Source organism: Rousettus aegyptiacus, unplaced genomic scaffold (assembly GCF_014176215.1).
Source record: "Rousettus aegyptiacus isolate mRouAeg1 unplaced genomic scaffold, mRouAeg1.p scaffold_m13_p_4, whole genome shotgun sequence".
NCBI classification, from domain to species: Eukaryota; Metazoa; Chordata; class Mammalia; order Chiroptera; family Pteropodidae; genus Rousettus; species Rousettus aegyptiacus.
In genome coordinates, this window is record NW_023416307.1 from 79,847,500 (window position 1) to 79,861,453 (window position 13,954).

Below are 13,954 nucleotides of genomic sequence, written 5' to 3' on the forward strand. Positions count from 1 at the left end.
TAAATTTCCTAGTTCTCCTTGTGTATATTTTAATATCTTATATTTTGTTAGGAAGCAACAAACTTCTGAAATTGGGTTTTTGAGTTTATCACCTGTAGTAGGCACTTGAAAATGGCTCCCAATGATCTCTCAACTACTATTTCACGATCTTGTATAATCACCATCCCTTGAATGTGAACAGGACCTAATGTCTTTCTCCTAAAGATTAGAATAAGACAAAAGTGATTGGATGTCACTACTAATATTTGGATATTAAAAAAAAAAAAAGTCTTTAATCCATCACACTCTCTCTCTCTCCCTCTCTTCTTGCTTGTTCTTGCTAATGAAGCATGCATCCATGTTATGAGCTGCCCCATGGAGAGTCCCATTGTTACTGCTGGAGTGATGTGAAATCATCATCACCCAGCAGCGTGGTGGTATGGTATTTGTTTTGTGGTATTCCTCAGTTCCTTCCCAATGACACAGCAAGGAATTACAGGCCCACAAGATTTAGAAAAAGTAAAATTTATTGAAAGTACATTTTAGAAGGTGGTGGACTGTACTAAGAAAGGCTGTAGCCCTGTGGAATTTGGGAGGTGAAGAGATAAAATAGTACACTCTAAGGGAAGAGTGGGTTTTCAGCAAAGAAAGTTGTAACAATGCAAAAATGGGAAGGTGTTTATATCTGGGTTGTGATAAAAAGTTCCTTAGACGATCTATATGAGGTCACCTTGACTGACAGTTAGCTGCTACATAAGACATTGTATACTGTGCATGTGCTTACCTCAAATTCAGTCTGTTACAATTAGATTCATGAACTTCCAGGGACAGTCATAATTTTATAATGATAGCGCAATGAGGTTGAAGTTTTGGCAGGTTAGAGTAGTACCCTCTGCGTATGCATTTGTAGCTGGTTTAGCTAGCAGCTTTTATGGATTTTGTGCTCTAGGATTTGGGGTAATTTATAACCCTAAAAGGGAAGGATTTCTGGGAGATCCTTAAGGAAGGTCTTCAAGGGAGGCTTCTATGGTCACTGAGCTGGGCCTTCACTCCAGTCCCTCATGCCTGAGTAACTACCTAACTGAGGAAGGACACTATTGCCAGCCAGCAAGGAGCTAAGGCTCTCATTCCAACATGCGAGAAACTCTATCATAATGTGTGATTGAGCATGGAAATAATCCTACCTCAGCTGAGTCTTGATAGAATTGCAGCCCTAGTATAAACATTCTTTGCAGCTTTGTGAGACTCCAAGCCAGAGAAGAGAACAAAATCACATGTGGATTCCCGATATAGAAACTGCGAAATAATAAATGTTGTTGTTTTAAATCACTGTTTTGGGGAAATTTGTTATGTAACAATAAAAAACAACAAGCATTTTGTTGTTTTAATCTCTACTGATTGCGTGTTTTTATTCCCTCTATAACTACTAATCTATGAATTTTGTTTCCTTTTTCCTCAGGCAACTTCAGAGGTGTTTCTAGTCTAGTTCTTTCTTTTTCTTTTTTTAGCATTTTGAAAAAATGAGATTTCAGATTTATCTATTTATATGTTATTTATTTATAATATCACTTATTAAATTAGTATATCTACTAAAAGATTAAGGCATAAAACAAATTTCTACTTCGTGGGAATTGTAAGATTTACTTTCACAAAGTTCACAGCTTATTTTTCTGTTTATCCCATGAACATAAAATCAAAAGTTATATCCTTTAATACTTGAAAGAATAATTCTAATTATATCTAACCAAACTGAATTTCTTTAATTTTATTAGTCTATAACCTCACTGTCTACTAGATATTTCTTATTGTTAAAAAGATAAATTACCCTTCTTGCCATAAGTTCATTCATACCAAATTTTCCTTGCATCTCCAATACATTTTTCTTTCTGTATTTAGTTATAGTAGAGTTTGATGCTGTTAGTATATTTAACTTTTATCATTACCTAATGTAATTCTTTATCCTATTTGTAATGTTATCATGAATTTCATCTGTTTAATATTTATTCACCCATTCTTAATTTTTATATTAGTTATCTCAGCAAACATGGCTTAAACAACAGAAATTTATCTCACTATCCATGCCTCTGATAAATCCAAGATCAAAATGCTGACTGATTTTGTCCCTGGTGCAAGCTCTCTCAGTTTTGCAGACTGATGATTTTCACTATGTCCTCACATCCTCACAGGACCTGTCTGGGTTCATGAAAGGAGTGAAGGAGAGAGAGATAAAGGAAAAGAGAGAAGGAAGAGGTAGAAGAATACCTTCCTCTTCTTATAAAGACACTAATTTCATCATTAGGGACTCGCCTTCATCACCTAATCTAACTCTAATTATCTCCTAAAATTTCCATATGCAACTACCATCATGTTGGGCAATAAGCTTCAAAATATGAATTTTGGATGAACACCATTCAGTCCATAAAAATTTCTAAACTTTTTTCAACACATTGTTTTAAACATATTTCTAATTTGCAATTCAATCTATCTCTTTTTTAATAGAAATATCATTAACCTTTAAAAATAGATATATGATTTAATAATTGCATTTTAGATTTTTCAGAAGAGTTTATATGGTCTTCAATAAAAAGAGTGGAACAACAAGAGTGAAAAGAAAAGGCAAGTCCCAATAATCCTGCACAAGTGGTTTAGTGCCATCTGGCCAAACAATACAATATCTTACTTTCTAATTCTTTATGTAGCCACTTATTCTCTTTACTGACTCTGTTGACTCCTGGAGCTACAAATATTTCCACTGAGTATCCATATATAGAGAAATTTTATAAAACTTTTCAAATTCTGCTCTGTTTACATGATCTCTTCTATAAAAGTTATACTTTAATAAAAAAAATTTCAACTTTGTTTTCATTAAGCTAATTTTTTTGCAGTATAACTAAATGATATATTCTGTTTCATTTCGCTTTTAAAAAGAATGGCGCTATTATTATGACTTACTAAATTATCAATATTTTCTCAAAAATATTTATTATGGAAAATTTCAAACATAAAGTTTCATGGGAAAATTACATGAGCGTCGACATAAATGTCGAAATCTGTACAGAATTTTTATATGAGTTTGAGTTTGTTTGAGCCAAACTGATGACAGTGCCAGGAAGCAAAATCTCATATGCTCCGAAGAATGACAGTGGGGGTTTCTTTTATGCATTTGGAATTATGGAGGAAACATAAGGAAGATTATATGAAAGTGGGAGAAAGCAAGGCAGGAATTGAATTACAGAATAGTGTGTTTATCTAGATGCACAAAAAGAGTAGACAAGGCTTGCTTAAGGCAAAGAAATTATATGCTTAACCCAGCTAAGAATTTATGCGTGCTCCCTGCAATAAAGTTGATGCTTGCCTTTCATTCTCATATTGGCTCCTTGTGCATTCTTTAAACTGGGCAACTCACCACCGAAGCCTTCCCTTCTTTATCAGCTTGGCGCTGACAGTACTTGATTGGTATAGTTCTACATTAAATTATAAATTAAATATCAGAAATCTCTTGTCTCTGTTAAAACTTTGAACTTACTCATTGTAATCATTTAAACTCTTAGAGACTTAGTTTATCTGCTCTCAATCTAGAAATGATGTCTTCCTTATTTGATTAATTTATTTAACACTGACAAGATAATTGATTAAGATATTATCAGTATATTCAAGAGCAGAAATGTGAGAATCAAATGATATAAAGTATATATAAAATCAAACAATAAACTTTGACTAATATGTAAATGTAAGACATTTGTTATTACATGCATATCTTTTCAAAAATAAGTTAAAATATTAAGATGAATTAAGTTATACACTACAATAGTAGTCAGATAAAATTGGAGCCAACAGAGACCGATACTAATATATAACAATAGATTTTATTAGATTATTTTCATCATTTAGATATAAAAGTAAGTTGTAATGAAGATAGTATCTTCTCATCTGAAAAGTAACAATGAACTGGAAATTATATAAAATTTGATTTACAGTATTCAGATGTAGCTGACATGCTTAAAGGAAAGAATGTTTCTCTAGGACAAGGGTTAAAATACCATGGCCTATAGGCAAAATTTGTCCTGATGCTTTTGTATGTCCTGAGAGCTAACCAAGGTTTTAACGGTTTTAAATGTTGAAAAACCATTTGAAAAAAATAATCTTTCATGACACTTGAAAATTATGTGAAACACAATTTTCAATGTTATTATGATCTGAATTGTGAGCTCTCACATTCTTAAGTTGAAGGTTTAATCCCCAGTACTTCACTCAGTATGTGACTGTATTTCAATACGGGATCTTTAAAGAGGTGATTAAGTTCAAATGAGATCCTTAAGGTTGGCTCTAATCCAATCTAGTCAGTTTCCTTATAAGAAGAGAAAATTTGGGTACACGGAGACACCAACCATGTGGATATGGGCACATATAGAGGACCATACTAGGGCACAGAGAAGAGGCCACCTACAAGCTAAGTAGAAAGGCCTCAGAAGAAACCAAATCTGCCGATATCTTGATTTTGGACTTCTAGCCTCCAAAACTGTCAGAAAATAAATTTCTGATGTCTAAACTTTCCAATATGTGTGGCACTTTGTTATAGTACCCCTAGAAAACTAGTACGAGTGTCTAGAAATAAAAATAAAATAAAATAAAAATAAACAGCCATGCTTATTTGTTTATGTTTCTTCTCTGTGGCTGCCTCCATACTCCTAAGGCACAGTTATAACTGTGACAGAAATCAGATGGCCTGCAAATGTAAAATATTTACTATCTAGTCTTTTGCAGAAAATGTTTGCCAATTCCTGGTGCAGAGATTGGGAAAAATTTATACTACATCAGAAAGATTTATATAATGCTGTGATTTTGAAATGACTTTCAAATGTTTTAAATATTAACTAGGGAAATGCTACGTAATAGTAACTTTTTCTCTGTTTCTGTAGCATGAGAGGTAAAAAAGAGAAGCTCTAAATAAGTTAGTGTTACAGTACTTTAGCTGCACATGTATAAAATAAATCCTTAATCAAAGGTATCATTACAGATAATAGTGACAAACTGATTATTGCTTTCATGGTAAAACTGTAAAATAAGCTGTATAAATAATGATCCAGAAAATAATCTTCATTCTGAGATATCTGGAATCATTAAGTCATATACCATATTGATGATAATTGTCAAAGAAAGATACAAGTGAATCCAAAGGAAATATTTTAATAGAAGACTAAGAATAAGATGTCTAGTTGGATACATTAGATTAAGTTGTGTTAATTATCGTGAAGAGTTAATGACAACAGCAACAACACTGGTGTTGCTATCAAGTGGTTTTTATTTTCTTGAGAATTGGAGGAAGCAGGAAAAAATACTGTGAGAAAATATCAATCTGACTTTTCTGTTAAAATTTAGGGAAATAATATACCTCAAGGGACACAGTAGGTGTGAAGAGTTACAAATACCTAAGCTTTCCAAAGAGAAAAGACTCTCTGAGTCCCAAGGGAGGGAGGTGAATGATGCAAGGGAGCTTCCTTGCCAAAAGTTGTTGGATTGGGTTTCTGCAGCTTTATTCAGTACAAAAACAAATTGTAGGAAGTAACCTAGGTCTCCCAGCAACACAGACACACAAGAGGATGCGAGGTTCCATTCCATGAACTCACACAATTAAATTCTCTCAACAGTTGTGTTCTTATTCAGCATGAAAGGTACAAAGGAAAACAAATGAACTGGTCTAGCATCATTATATTATTGTATTTTATAAATGGATGACCCTACTATGTGCCAGGTGCTCTCACTGAATCTGCAATAGAGAGAGGTATGAAGCAGGATCCTTGTGCTTTTATACAAAATAGACTTGCAGAGGTTAAAGTGTTTATACCCAATACATTTGCTAATGTAACCATTTTAAAAAATAAAAATCATAACATTTTAGTTTGATAAAAGTACTATGTATAAGATAAATTGTTTAATAATTTTTCAAGAATTATAGAAAAGCAAACAAAATATGTTTAACCCATAAAAAGTCTAAATGGACACTCTTCTTTAGAAAAGTTCTAATTCCTACTTGAGAACTATCAAGAATACAGTTATTCAGAATTGCCTACTGAAAGATGAAAGCTAAAAGGAAGCTACCAAATTTTTGATTCAACTTGTCAGATGCTCCAGATTTTTTACAGATAGATGTTCAGCATGCATGTGGGAGGAGAAAAGTGCCATATGCATTATATTTAGATTTTTTTCCATGTAGAAGAATTATAATTTGATAGGCACATTGTATATAATTTTATTTTCATAAATGTGCTCTCTATAGATTCATCGGCTAGAAGCTAGAATGTGTGAGACATATACATTATACAAAATGGAAAATGAGACTTGAATAATGATAATTTTTTAAATGTAAAATTGGTGGTCAAAATTAACTTCTCACTTTGAATGTCATAAATTCTGTGTATTTTAGCATCTCTATTCAAAGCAAATTATGTTTTAAGACTGAAGTAATATCCATCAGATTTCATTTTTTATAATTAAGCAAATTTAATGTATTTACAGAAAATTTTCTTGGGAATTTATGTTTCAGGTGCTGCAGTAGATACGGTTCTCTACCTTTGCATCCTTGGCTGACAGAAGGTTGACAGTGACTGAAAGTCACTGTTTTCTAATATCGCGCTCTTGTTTTTCTTGTGATAATTAGTCTTTTTTTTTCTGATAAATCATAACATTTTTCACTACTTCTGACTCAGGATATTTGTTAGTTGTTTCCACAATAAGATTAAAGGTCAGATTTACCCGGAATAGAACCTATTCTTGTATTCTTAAGGTTCATTCAAATAAGGTTCATATTCAGATGAAAGAGCCCTAACCCATCTTCGCTGCTATATTTCCTAAGGTAGCAAAATTTACCAGTTCCTCATCTTTTTAGGCACCAAAACCAAGAGCAATTAGTAAAACAACAACAACAACAACAACAACAACAAACAACAATAAAAATCAGGTGTTGTTTAACTTACCTGTTCTTATTTTAGAACTGTTTTTCAGTTAATTTCATTTATCTATTTCATATCTGCCATCATTTAGGCATTTTTAATCACATTGCCACTTTTATTTGCTAATATAGATGATATTAACAAAACTTTTAATAATAATCCTAATAAGACCTCCAATAGAAAAACCTGAAATTTCATCCAGTGTGTATTGCATGTGATTAAAAGAATGAAGATAAAAGAAGGAAGGTAGGAAAGAAAGCAAGTAGAAAGAAAGAATAAATCAGGTAAATGGGAAGTAAGGATAAGGCAGCAAAGGACAAAAAAAGAAAAGAATGAGAAAGTTTAATGTTAGAGAAAATCTAACAATTCTCACAGAAGTAGGGTTTATTTGAATTAAGATTCAAGAAGAACATAAACAATATTAAATGGATGACTATAAGTGAGGCTGATATAGATTAACCTATCGAAAATATACATTGAAACATGTTTATGTTTACTTACATAAAATCTAAAAAATGTATATTCATCTCAGATGGATAGTCTAATAGTTTAAATGCATGTGAATCTTGAATTGTTTAAAATATTATTTACCCATTTTAACACTTAGATATATTTATTTTCTAATTTGTTACCTATATATAATCATGTATTTTATATTGTAAAGTCATTCTTTCCCTCCTTCTCTCCTTCCTCCTCCTTCCTTACCTTCCTCCCTTCTTCCTTCCTTCCTTCCTTCTTTCCTTCCTTCCTTCCTTTCTTTCTTCCTTCATGTTTCCTTCCTACCTTCCTTCCTTCATATTTTCTTCCTTCCTTCTTTCCTTCTTTCTTCTCTTCCTTTCTTCCTTTCTCCTTTCCAACCTTTCTTTTTTTCTATCCATCTTTCTCACACTCTCTCTCTTTTTCTTTTTTTAAATCTACTTCTCCTTTAAATCCTTTTTTAAAATCCTTATTTTAAATCCACTTCTCTCTTCTTCTTCTTCTTTTTTAAATCCACTTCTCTTTTATTCTCCCCTACATAAGATCATAGGATTCATAATGGGACCTACAGAAATTGCTTGGAGAACTATTAATAATAAAAAAGAGGATATTAACTGATATAATTCTTTAAAATGTCTCCTATAATTATAAATTCAGATGTAATTGTCTACATTATAGTAGCAATAAGATTACAAAACTTTCAAATATTAAACAGAAACATGGTAGATATTTCCTGGGTATTAAAACATTAATATAATGTGCTACTATATAATATAAATAAAAGCTGTAGATTTTGTTTTTAATGTAGGGATTTCTAAATCATTCTCTGGACAAAAACAAAAGAACAAAAATGTTTTCTTCATATTCCACTATCATTCAGGTTTACACCTTAGGGAAATCGAAACATTATTAATCATTGCCAAGTTCCGTTTTCACTGTGTTGGCAGAAGAAAAATTCAGGCTTTGCCTATGTAATTTTATAGTTTACAGGCCTTTGCTTTGCTCTAGGTCTACACAATGGAATAGACATTTTTCTTCCTTTTTCCTCAGGCACTATATTTCATGAAAAAATCATTTTTTTCCATCCTTCATCTCTAAGTACTCTTTGTAAGAAAAACAGACAAAAGGAAGTGACCTTGAGTCCATTTAAATGACTAGTCATGAACTATTGGCTTGCTGTTTTCTGCTTTCACTGTGATTGTCACACTTATACTGATTCTTACATATGAATTGGGCTACTATCTTCTACTGTGTTTCACTCATATCATTTAGGTCCTCCAGAAAGCCTTCAGTCAGCTGGCTATTAATGAAGTAGGTTGCGTTCAAACATCCTTAAAAGAGTGAGTCCGAAAGTCTTAAATTTTCAAACATTAAATAAAAACATCGGAATGAGCACATTTCTGTTCTTAAAAAAAAAAAAGAAAAGAAAAGAAAAAGAAAAAGAAAGAAAAGAAAATGCAATAAACCATAAAACCTTAAGTTAGGAAGTTATCATCATAATGCATCACTGTGATTACAATTATGAGTTCAGGAATACCTAACTATGCTCAATACATGGGGGGAGGATCTGTAGTATGACATTTGTGAAAAAAATTAAATATATACAAAATGATATTGAAATAATACTAATGTAAATTCTTAACATGTAATATACACTCTTTAGCATTCCTGGGTCACTGTCAAAAAGTAAAAATATTATAATAATGCCAATTATTTTAGAAAAATAAACTTTCATCTATGAAAAAGGATAAATTCTATTAGTTAAAACTTACCAATATAAATTTCAGAGAGAAAAATGTAAAGAAACTTTGTCAAACTTTTAGAAAGTTGCAGTGAGATATCTAGAGAATTTGAGACTGGTTGATAATTCTTAGGCTGAAATAAAACTACTCCTAATATCCTTTCCTTTTCTTCTTAGGATATGTTGTATCATTATTATAAAACATAAAGACCAAAAATATTTCACTTTGTTTCAGAATCTTAGTTTCAATATTATGATGTAGAATTAGTAGACCATTTATTCACAGGTTTTTCTAGCTTCTCAAATAGTTATACATGTGGACTTCATGGTATGACCATCAAATTATGAGAAGACATTGACGTCTCCTTTGATGCTCTCTGTATCACTCTGTTCTAATCCTGACACAAGTTAGCTCCACCCTTCTCCAGGCCAACTCTATTCTCCCTGTTCCCTTTATAATCATCTATAAATTTCAATGGACACACCACTTTATTTTCTTCTTCTTGACATATTATATATCATAGATTTTCAAGAAATATATTTAATATTTATGATCCTCCATGACCTGTATGGAAGGATAGAGGGATAAAGCCAAGGACCCCAACATGGTCCACAAGGTCCATCGTGAACCAGCACCAGTTTATCTACTCTGTCTCTTCTACCACCATTCTCACCACCCACTCAAATGTCTCCAATATTAAGTCCTTATAAGTTGGTATTTTGGGTTTATATCCAAAAGATGTGCATATTCTTCTTCTTTTAATAGAAAAGCCTCGTGATTTCAGCTTGGCCTCTTTTTCATCATAGAATTCTTCCTAAGTTTTCAAGTTTAGCATCTTGTCCTTCTTCGGGTTCCCACAACATCTTATAGTGGTTCTTCCTTATCACATCTACTAAGATATTTAATTGTAAGTCATTATCACCAGTGAGACATGTGTTTCCTGAGTATACTAACTGTGATGTTTTTCACCATTTACCCAAACATTTAGCCTACTCTTGGATCATATTTCTCTAGTTTATTTCTCATGATACTGTATCCACCATGCTTGTCTGGATGGCTTCCTCTCTCCATATCACTCTCTTCTAATCCTTCTAGCTCCACCCCTCTCCAGGCCAACTTCATTCTCCCTGTTCCCTTTATAGCCATCTGTAGATTTTAACAGACCCCTCACCCTTATTTTCCTCTTCTTGATATGTTTAGGATCCTAAATTTTCAATGAATAATCTCGATTAAGATCATGAAAAACAAACACGCAAAGAAAAATCCATAAAGTAACAGAATCATAAAGTGTTAGAAGGGAATCTCAGAGTGTTACATTCAATACCAAAACCAAAAGCTACAAAACAAAAAACAAAAACTATAAAGAATAATTCAAATAAATAAGCCATACCCTCTATGAAGTATTTCTACACATTCTTTTATCAAATAAGTACATAAAGTAAAATATATACACACACACACACACACACACACACACACACACACACACGGAACTAAAACATTATAGAAGTTAACATATTCATATCCCAGAGTCATTATTTGAATTTTTATCAGTATATTCTACAGGCCATGCTATTTATATGAAGAATGATAGAAAGGCAGAGAACTGTTTTAATACAGGTAGAAATTTTGTTGTTAGTGAACAGCTGAGAAGTGAAAGCTGCACACAGATCATTCTTTGGAGGAGTTCAGTGATAAAAAAGAAGAAGATGGAATAAGAGTAGTAGAGTTGATTGTCATTCTATATTTTTTATATAGTAATAAAAAGTCAGGGTAAAGAGAGGAGAATATAAAAGATTTAGAAAGCAAGAGAATGAAAAAATGAGAGGGAGAAAAATAGGCAGAGGAAAGTGAAGAAATAATACTTTTTAACCTCATTTTTTGATGAACTTTTTAGGAGACTCGAAAAAAAATCTAGGAAGAGTGAAAGAAGACAGATGAAGAAAGCTGCAGAATAATTTAGAAATAAGAAAGTGTTAATGATGATCTTCTGTATGTAACAAATGAGGTTTTCTGCTTTCTGAGAAGGATTAGGAGGGAATTTGAGATCCTGAAAAGTTGTACAAGTTTTAGACCATAGATCTTAGGCCATGAGGAATCCTGTGGATGGAAAACACTTTTATACTTTGATTAAACCACACATCACAAACTCTTTGGACAGGGAATTTTGTTTGTTTGTTTGTTTGTTTATATAAAATGAGTCTCTCTCTCTCTCTCTCTCTCTCCCTTTTCCTTCTCCATTCTTCACCTTCCTCTCCTACCCCCTCAGAAAAAATCAGTAGCTTATGACATGCATAATGAAAAATATTGGTATCAATATTTAATTGTGATTTTTTGTATTAGCATTACATTATATTTATAAGATGAATTAGAAAGCATTTTCTATATTCTAGAACAGTTGAGAAATATTGAAATTATCTCTATATTGAAGATTTGTTATCATTCATTTTAAGAATACCTGAGCCTGAAGATTTTTGTAGACATGGCTTCAAGACATAGATTCTGCCCAAGATATAGGAGAGGATTTCGCTTCCTTAGCTCAGGTTAATAAGCTAAAAATGATACATGACCAGTCCAGTAATTTATACTCCAGCCTCACCAACAGCCCTATTTGAGGGTCTTAAATTTTGTCAAGTTTTGCAATTTATTTTAACTTTTTGGCTTACCAGTACTGATTACTTTGTTTTGGTAACTTAATTTTCTTAGAAAATTATCTTCATTTATATCTTCTAATTTATTCCCTTACAGTTAAACATTGTAATTACATTCTAAAAAGTTCTCATATCTTTGTTATTTATTCCTTTTTTTAATGTGCTTTTTCTCTTTTTTACTGAGTCAAAGGTAGCATTTTTAAATTGACTTGGTATTTGAAAGAACAAATCCTTTGTTTTATGCATAAATTCTCTTACTTTTATGCTTAATTAATTTATAATTACTTCCCTAATTACTGATAGATTATAATATTTTTGTTTTAATAACTTAATTCATTATGTTTCAAATTTATAAATACAATGATGTCTGTTCGGGAATGATATTTTTAATATATTGTGTTGTGTTACATTATATTACATTACATTAATTATATTAATTAAATTATATTATGTTATAGTATATTGCATTGTATTATGTTATACTATAGTATGGCTTTGATGACATACCATAATATTTGAAATGCTCTATTTTTATTTAGTCAGGTCTCTATGGCATTTAATTTTTTCTAGAAACAAAAAATACATTTCTTAGTGAATCTTTAATACGTTTAAGTAATTTACTTTTAGTATTTTTTCTATGTCAATTCAATTTTTGTTGTGTTTTCAGAGTCTAATCTTGACATATTTTTTCACAGTTTACATGGAGATTATTTTTTATTTATTTTTTAACATGATTAACTAACAGAAATATTAGATAAATATTTTTTAAATGTATTTAGTAGCCACCAGATATATGTACACCACACGCCTATTTAATGAAAATTCTTAGTTCTATTATCCTTAACTTTATTTTTATTATCTTGCTTTAATTGACTCCTGGTTAATAAAAGTCATATAATCTCTCAATCTAATTGGTCTCTATAATTTTACATGAAAATTTTATTCAATATATTCTTATATTTCCAAACTAAATATTTTAATGGATAGAAATTTTTAACAACGATGTTTTTTTTTCTGTCATAGTTAATGTCTTTTCAGAATTTGATCTTGTCATTAATATTGTCATATTAGCTTTGCTTTATTTTTCTATCTGCTCCCTTATATGGCCAACATATAAGGTGTGATGATCAAGCAAAGCTAACTTTAGCAATCTACTGCGGCAATAAAGAAAATCACTTTGATATTCTCTACGGTGTGTTAGAGAGAACACAAGGGAAAAGTTAGAGGAGGCTATAGGAATTTTGAATTCAGGGACAAGCAATGTAAAATGAGTCTTTCATTGTAGGAAATTAATTGGGATTAGGTGAAGTCTGTGTCCCAGAGAGGCAAAGTCGAAGCAAATTTTGGTCAAATTCTTGATCAGATAAATGAAGTTTGTCTCAGAGAACAAACTTATGTTCTGAATAGACAGCTATTAGCTCAGAAAAGCTAAGTATATACCTGCATGCACTGATTGGCAAGAATTTCCCGAAGCAGTGAAATCACTTCCTAAGAATTTCTTGGAGCAAATAGTTGTCATATTGATGCAGGTGGTCTCAGTTCTCACACAAATCATTTCAGTTATGATAATGCAAGGAATTTCCATTTATCTTTGACTAAGTTTTGACTTTTAAATATTCTGTATAATTTCTTTTTGTAGATTGACTGTAAACTGCATATTGTTAGATCTATTTTTTTTAATATTCTTTATTCTGTTTCTTAAGCATATATTTCTATCCTTGTGTCAATAGTATGTGTGTGTGTGTTTTTTTTTTTTCTACTGCAAATTTTTACATTTAAATCTGTGATCCTTTTTAAGTTAAATGTTCTATACAATGTTAGGTAAAGGTAAAATTTATGTTTTTTTTAAATATGAATTTTCAATCCTCTCAACATTTTTGGAATTTGAAAGAGACCACGTTTTTACAACTTGGTGAAAATCAATTGACCTTATATAGGTAGGTCTATTTTGGGTTTTCTATTTTTTTCTCAATTATCTATATGTCTTTCCTTATGTCAATAACCTATTATCAAAAGTATAGCTTTAGAGTATACACACACACACACACACACACACACACACACACACACATATATATATATAGTCATTTTGTTTTAGCTCAGCTTATCCCTTTCAGTATTTTCTGTAATACAGGCCTTGTAGTGGAGAATTCCC

At 31.4% G+C, this 13,954-nt stretch overlaps 1 pseudogene; it reads left to right on the forward strand.

The window, feature by feature from the left end:
- The first annotated feature begins 329 nt into the window (after positions 1 to 329).
- Positions 330 to 13,954, forward strand: part of LOC107510413 — a 33,741-nt pseudogene continuing 20,116 nt past the window's right edge.